Raw genomic sequence first — 8550 nt, 5'->3', positions numbered from 1 at the left:
CTAAAACAGGAACTTGTTTCAAAGCTGAACGAAATCTTAGCCGGCAGGAATCTGGACCCGAAGGGTATTTTTGGAGCGATAAACTTATTTATGGTAAATCGGTAAACAAATATTTTGAGATGAGTAGAAATCGTCATCACTGAGCCCGAATGGTCCAATGCAAGAAAGCTATCCAGTGGTACCAAGGATCATAAGCCAATGTTGCTTCTTCGGCCTGCCTCTGTTATAAGACCTCTGCAGCAAACTACACCTTTTCCTTTTTACCATACAGGTTCTACCACTCTTGGTAACATCACCGAATATTACTAGTTCTGGAGGATTTCCAAAGCGAAAAAGCTCATATGTGTAAAGTGCAGGTAAGAATAAAGAATTGGTTCATGCTTAGCGTGCGTATATATAACATGGCGACATCTATATAACATGGCGACAACATATTTGGCGCTAAAACCTGTTTTATTTGTGATAAACTACAAAGTTCTCACAATGCACGTTGAAGGAAAACAAAGGCCATTAGGGTCCTAACACGCCACAAACAGTTGAACGGAAACGCTTAACCTGGTTTCTAAAACTGTCGACGAAAAATTCGTTTCTTCGATTTAATTAGTATATTAGGTAATTATACGGTTTCGAGTTCAATTTCAGCTTTTTGAAAAACTCACAAGTGCAAATTAATTTCAGATTGAACCAGAAAAACCGTATGATTTCTTATTAATAATATAAACATGAAAAAAATTCGCGTGGAGGAAGTGCCGGAAGATCTTTCTTGAGGCCATTTTTTCTCATTCGAGAAAACTTTTGAAAGTTTCCGCACAAAATTTTCATCATCATTTCATGTGATATCATTGGATTAGAAAATTTCCTTTTGTCTTTCAGCCAATCATGACTCAGAATTACGATGTGTAATTTGCACTGGTATTACACTTTTTGCACCGGTGTTACACTTTTTGCACTGGTGTTACTCTTGAACTGCACTGCTCTCGGCAAATCAGAATCGAGTAATTTTTTTTCATGTATATTATTATAATGAAATTGTAGGCAAACAAGGTCAAAAATACTCAATGAAAATGTAGACAGACAAAGTCAAAATACTCAAGTTTAAGTAAACATCTTAGCTCTGCAAAAGTCAAAGGCTCGAAGTAGGGTTTGGATTGTTCAAAATAATCTTCACATTGCCGAAACTTAAACAAAAGGAACTCGCACTAAACTCGACGGAAATTTTGCAGCTGAAATGAAACTCCACACGTCATTTTATTGAGCACGGCCGTGCGTACATAAACATTTTGTTAATGATGGCTCAATAGGAATTAGATAGGAGTAGCGCGCACGCTATGTTATAACTCCTTTTCTTTCCTTGGAATAAAAGATACCAGGAGTATAAGGTAAAGTACTGTTCCTATCCCTATTGTATGATACGTTTGGGTAAACACACGGGCGTAATAAAACTCGTATCCAAGCATATGTTTAGTTAGCCCTACCTTTTTGAGACTATGAAAAATAACTATAAAAAAATAACCAACACAAAATCAAGTTGATTTGCTGGTATAAATCGCCGAAAAAGAACCTTTTTACCGGCAAAATTAGACAGTGAGAGAATAGGCGTTTCCTCGGTGGTCCGGATGCTGTAAGTAATGCCGAGTTTTTGTGGCCAAGACTATAAACACGTGCAGTGAAGCGATCATACATGCATTCAAAACTTATTTTCTTTTGTTTTAGGTGCACTCACAAGAGCTGATGGTTCACTGAATAATAATTAATACAACGTACAGATACTTTAGGTTCGTTGATTACAAGTAACCTCCCTGCCTTGTAAGACAGATTAATGGAAAATATTTACAAAATAACATGTATTTTCTTTACAATTGCATTACAAAATTGCAACTGAAAGTGTTTTCAAAATTCCCTAGGTCTGCATCAAAATGCAGAAGTAAGGCCGTCCTATTATGTGCTAAATGTCCATGTCACGATGCATCAACAGAACATTTGGAACAGACCTCTTTAGCTTAGGTGGTTTGTTGCACCAATTAGACCATGTGATGATACCCTCGAGAATTCTCGCTTTCAAATTTTTTGTCACGTGTATATGAATAGATGAGTTGCACATATCAAATTTATATGGATAACCATACCGGGGATCCTAGCACGACCTAAAATAATCCACCCTCTTTCGCTCGTCCCCGATATTAATTGCTTTCACACCGATTGAAGTGAGGAACCTGGCTTGGTCCTGCATAAACGAGTTGAGCAGAGAGATATAATATAACCCAACAACAACCAGCACAACTAGTAAATCGGACTGGTTTCCGAATCTCCTCAGATGTATTAAGGGCTGGGTGGTCAATCTTGGAAACGGTTCGTACAATTGTGGACAAAACTTGTCTGCAGGTTACATCTCCACTTAATAGATAACTTAACATTGTTGTTTTACTTGAAATGTGTCACGTGATCACATAACAGGCCACTTCCGGTTTAATTTTGAAAGCTTCTGCAGGCAGGGAAAAACGTTCCTTTATCGACGTTTTGTTCTGTAGTTTTACTACCTACCCAAGAACCGTACTCAATGTAATTGGAACGGTTGTCAAACCTTGCTGAAAGTCTCTTTAAGTAGTGTGTATAAAGTTACATTAGTGACAGTCCTTTGGTCACGTGACTTGGACATGCATTCCAATCACATTGGGTATGGTTCTTGGGTGAGCAGTCAGACTATGCAATAAAATCTTGAATAACTACTGTTCTTCCATGTCTGCAGCGGCCTTAAAATCTAAACCGGAAGTGGGCTGTTATTTGGTCACGTGAATGGTTGCCATGGCAACAACACCATTAACTAAACTTGTTTTGGCAGTCGTTTACCATACCTAAGTTAGCATCCTTTGTACGCATGGTTCTCCAGATGGACCACCCGTGAAAGTTTTGCACAAAATAACAACTGACCCACTCCTTAATATCCCTGAGTCATCAACGCAGCATCGAAGATGTGCTAGAAAGACTGAAAAATCACGGAATTTCCTGAGGCCGTTGTCTGTAAAACTAAGGCTTAGGGCACACGTCGAATCCAAGTCGCGTCGAATAAATTAAAAATAGGTGCGACAAAGAGTCGCCTTAATTCCAGAGTGATAGCAAGCGTCGAACCTACGTCGATCTTATTTAACAGGTTGCACTTCATTAAAACACGGGAATAAGCACGTGTTCCCGTGGTATTCACTCGATGCGCGACTAGTTACTGCTAGGACTTGCTAGCGAAATGCTGATACTCTTCTCTTCAGACAACGGTAGACCCGGCGCGGCTCTCTTTAGGTCCCTGTCACACGCCTCGCAGTATGTAACGCTTTTATCGGCTGTCTATCTCTCAATGTCCTCGTTTTCTTCAAACACTGACCATTTAATGCAAGTAGGCAATTCGCATCTCAAGCATTTATATTTAGTGTTATTGAAACAGGAACAACACATTTTTATCACGCTGTGCGATGTCAGCAATGACTTTCGGCATTCTCTTCCGGCATTCTTGCTCCTAGAGGCCACGCTCCTTTTGGTGCTGACCAAAAGGAGCGCGGCCTCTAAGGGCGAGAATGCATTCCCGCTCCCGAAATTGTCTTTTTACAGTGCATGCGCGTCAGGGGGGGGGGGGGGGGGGAAGGGGAAATAGAGTTTGGCAGATGGAGGAGTATGTATTTTTGTAACGTTTGCCCAGTCCATCACATTTGAATCAATTATTTTGTAATTTGCATGATTTATGAATTGAGTTCAGCGTGTGTTTAGAGCGGCGTTTGCTGAATCGCAGAACCACTGTCGCATTATCCGACTTAGCAGTCGAACCTGTGCTAGAGTCGAGCCAATTAATTTGAGTCGATTTTAATTGCAGCAAACGTCGCACCATTCATGCGTCTATTTCAAAATTAATACGTTCGACGAATTAAATTCGAGTAAGATTCGACGTTTGCCCTAGGCCTAAGACATCTTTTCCCAAAGTTTGCCTATACGAAAAGCGTTCTAAAACACACTTTACAGCAAAAGAAAACTCATCAGCACTCATCATGTTGGATAAACGAGTGACAGAATTGACCAATCACAGCCAAGCCTGCTCGATTCTAGTAAGCTTGGCGGTGATTGGTCCAAAAATACAATGGCTAGACCAGTGATCCAGCCGTGGTGTGGGGAAAGAAACGCAGGCTCACAAAACGGCTGGAAATCGAGCCTACTTCAAACCACGAGTTCTTCTGTCTTAGGATTTGAGAAACGAGGTGTCGCATGCTTCCAATTAATACAATAAGTCGCAGGTTTCGTCTTCAAAGTCCAACTGCACAATAGTACGCTAAGCGAGCAAACTGTCGTTCACGTATTCAAAGTTGTTGGAATCGATTGTCCAAAGTAAGGGGTCATTTTCTCGAAGAAGTCTTGGATATCCATTTTTTCCCACCATTTTAGCAGAACTTAGCATGCACGAACGCCCTTCAAACCTCAAATATTTGGAGGTAAACATGTCATGTTTTCACCAATTAGAACATGTTTTACGTCATGTGTCCACGCTGAGATGAAAAACTCGGTATTAACATTTTAAACACGCATTTTTTTTTCGTAATTTGAACATGATATTCCAGATATGACCGACCGAGCCTCTCTTCTTCAAAGAATATTCCCCGCCATGAACCAATTCTCAGTGATGGCCGACTTTGCTGGCCTTCTTGTAGTATGAAAGCAATCAGTAGAAAACGAATTTCGGATTAAAAAAGCGAACGAAATCAACTGGAGGGAATGTTAAGCTTAAAATGATAAGCGGAACATTCGCCTATCATGCCAAGTATATTCAATTTCACATTCAAAGACGTGGTAGTCAAAAAATATATTGGCTTTTTCGTCATTATGTCGTAAAGAAATATTTTCTTTGTCAAACGAAAGTTAAAACCAGACACGATAATTATAAAGACAACTGTCCATATTAATGATTTAGACTACAGAAATTGTAAGTTGCGCACAAACACCTTAATGAGAATTTAAAACGATTCACTTTGTTCAAAGCAGCTGAAAGGAAGTCCCAACGAAATTAGCGTTTTCCAAATTGCTTGCGTTATTTGTCAAGTAATCAATAGCCTGACAAGTTAATTAAAAGGTTGTTTAAAGACTGTCAAGATGAACGGGTCTTTTGGGAGAAATGTCAGAAAGAAGCAAATATTAGGTCAGAGATACATGGCGACTAGTTAAGTCCTAAAACGTAAAACCGATTGATATTTTGAGATATCATAGAATTTTAACCTTATTAATAGAGATAATCTAATGACCTTTATTAATACACGATAAATTTTTAAAGCATGGAGCTTCTGGAGCCGTGGATAAAATTTACAAGGAAAAAAACGGAATGCAATTTCACCTGGACTACAGAGAGTATGTGGGCAGACCTCATTTATATTGAAAAATAATTTATTTTTGGAGGAAAAAAAAAACTGTTCAGCAAATTTTCAAACCGATCGTGAATATTGCATTTAATTGCATATTATAAATTATTAGTTCGGTTAGAAATGTATTGTTTGTTTCTTCGTGGAAAGTTGGATTAGAAGCGTGATATTTAGTTTTTTGATCTCAGACAGATGGAAATCGAAACCGAAAAATATTCAACTAATTAGTATTGAACACCAGAGCATTTTGACATATTATTTACATTAAACTCCTCTTCTAAAAGCAACATGAAATTGATATCTACAGAATGACTGTTCTTCATTATCAGTGAGACCACTCACTTGGAGCTAAGTCTTCTATTGACGAGGTAGGTTGAGTGACTTTTAAACTTCTTGAATGATCCTACTTACTGCTGTCGATTTATTGCCTCGTTACAAATTAAGAACATGTTTTTGCCGGTCAGTCAGCCCTTCTTTTTTTCCCATTGTTGGGATTGTTGTTGTTTGACAGGATGGTATTCAAATTCAAACTCAGTTTAACATTTGGAATTTAAAGCGAGTTTTTCTGTCAGCCCTGAGTTAATTTCGTCTCAACTTTTCATCTTACCTGAAGAGATGAAGTTTTCCAGTACTAGGCAGACAGTGGTTATGTATGAATAAAAACATTCTTGCGATTTAAAAACGGCACAGGTTATATTGTCGTATTCGGACCCTTGTCTTTTGCGTCACAGTTATATTTAGTGTTTTAAAGAAACTTTGGAGCTTATGCCTCTCTTAACTAAATTAAAGCTAAATTAAAATGTCGAATGTCGTGTGTTCTGTTGTTAAGGGTAATTATTTTACGTAGTTCTTTACAAAACTTGGGAGAAAGCTGCAAAGTTAGAACTTTACCGCTCTCGAATTCGTTAATAGAGATCTTTGAAGCCATAAAGTTTAGTCTACTTGAATAGAATTAACTGAAGCATTGTTAACCTGCGTATATGCATAGTATGGTTTTAATGAAACATTTAGCTTGGCGTTGAGGTCAGGACGCTATTGTGAAACTGAGTGTAAAACGTATTCCCGTTAGCTTTTGATCACTTAATCGTCGTAAGGGTTTTGAGCATTTCGTTTTCCTAGGTCGAACTCTAAAGCGGAACTCTTAATTAGCATCAAAAGATGTTTCATGGAAAGATTCGAACGCTTCTGTCTTTCAATATTCTAAGGTTAGCTGAAGTAAGTGGTATTGAACTTAATACAAAAATGGCCGAGTTACTTACGTGTCGACCTCAAGTGTGCAATTTGTAGTTTTATTTACAGCAGGGTAATTGCAGTATCCTTAACGGTGCGAAACAAAAGAGCGACAGTATTTAATTTACAATTATTTAACATCATAATAATTGAAGTGAAATTTTTTATTTTTTTGAATTAAACCAACCTTATCTCATTACAGTGTGACTATTTTCCCTGTCCTTTAAACCTAAAGTTTCCTGTTAACCAGGTAAGTTGAAGACTCTCTAAACTTTTTATCAGGTAATTTTTACTGTGCGTATATTCTACGTGCTGGGAGAAACACGTTCAGTGCTATAATCGGATAGCTGTTCGAAATTATTATGTATAACAAAGTCACTGAAACATTTGAAAGCCAAGGGAATACGAGCTCAATTTTATTTGTCGCAGAATAATAATTAGTTTCTCGCTTTTCGAAGACTTCAATTTGAGGTTGTTTTAAAATGTGCGATGTCCGAACATAGAACAGGAGTAAAATAAGCTGATAACTCGCTTTTTCCTGTTGATAATCAAGAAACATAAATTATTCATTTCTTAAGAAAGGGTAGGTAGGAAACGCGAGGTTGTGATCCCGTTTCAAGCACAGATTTTACGTTTTCTAGATATACTTCTTAGGTACTGTTTACGGTGCTTTGTTCGTAAAAATAATTCACTCATCACGTAGGTCTTTTAGTCGCTTTTCACGCTTCACGCGATAACTTTTGCCCCCATCGCGTGTTTCGAATACACTCTGTCTACTCTCATAAGAATGAAATGACATTGTAAAGCAGCTGAAAGGAAGTTTTGGGGAAATAAAAAGTTCCGAACTAGTTGCGTTGTTGGTGAAACTAATCTATCGGTAGAGCAGCACTCACCGAGAGCCGCCTTGGGCGCCTGACATCTTGTTCGCTTCTTGTTTACACTGAACATTTGTTATTTTTGCATTAGACCACCATTGTACTTCTCTTCGAAGTGTGACTGGGTTAGCTTACTCAGAGACCGCTCACCAGGATGTAAAGTCTGATATCAAGGTGAGTTGAAGTCTTTGTCAACATTTTTTCTTGATAATGTCTACTGTAGATATCATCCTTTTGTTTAAAGAACATTGTTTTGCTGCCGAGATCTACTGTTTTTATATTCATTACTATTAAAAAATTGCTCGTTTAAGGAGTCTCACAATCCTAGGAATTTTCAAAACCTTGTGGAAAGTTTTTTTCGACCTTACATTAAAATTATAGTCAATTACTTAGGCGCTTACATACAATAATGGTAATATGTTCTAAACGTTCTCTTTGCACTGCGAGAAACGGAAATTTTTCTTATATTTGAAAGTATTTCTTAGTTAATCATATCTATAACAAAATTCTCGATCGTGATTGGTTCTGCGAGAGCCTATTTGTCTCGTAATCGGCGCGCGATCACGGGGATGTCCAATTACAGGTATCCAATTTGAACTTTTTGTAATTGGATACCTGTAATATTGGATACCCACGTGATTCGCACGTCAATTACGCGCTCTTTAATGGCTTCCTTCGCACTGTTTCGTACAGTTTTCAAAACTTATGAAAAGCGTTACAGACGTTTTCGCTCAAAAGAAGTTCTCAAAAGACATTTTTAATTATGAAATTTGTTATAGATATGATTAATTAGTAATTGGACCTCGTGTCGAACAATTCAGGGAGTAATCGTGCTCGTAATTTCAAACCGCCCTCGCGCTTGGCGCTCGTCCGATTTTGAAATTACTCGCGCGATTACTCCCTGAATTGTACTTCACTCAGTCCAATTACTATTACTAATCGTGTTATTGTATAGATTCTGCGCCTGTCTAAAGTTATTGAGGAATGCACTACAAGATATTTTGACAAAGTAATTTGTACTGAATGGAGAATCATACAAAATACACTTCCGCGTCAATAAA

At 38.0% G+C, this 8550-nt stretch overlaps 1 long non-coding RNA gene across 1 annotated transcript; it reads left to right on the top strand.

Moving 5' to 3' along the window:
* Window positions 1–5273: 5273 nt before the first annotated feature.
* Window positions 5274–8313, top strand: LOC149098963 (uncharacterized). The gene is made up of 3 exons (XR_016203815.1): window positions 5274–5752; window positions 6817–6864; window positions 7581–8313. It is a non-coding gene; the product is annotated as an uncharacterized LOC149098963 (long non-coding RNA).
* The last annotated feature ends 237 nt before the right edge of the window (window positions 8314–8550 follow it).

Source organism: Orbicella faveolata, unplaced genomic scaffold (genome assembly GCF_042242905.1).
Source record: "Orbicella faveolata isolate gen_17 unplaced genomic scaffold, um_ofav_v1 contig_46, whole genome shotgun sequence".
Taxonomy (NCBI): domain Eukaryota; kingdom Metazoa; phylum Cnidaria; class Anthozoa; order Scleractinia; family Merulinidae; genus Orbicella; species Orbicella faveolata.
The sequence above is the reverse complement of the archived record's forward strand: the minus strand, read 5'-3'. Positions and strand labels throughout refer to the sequence as shown.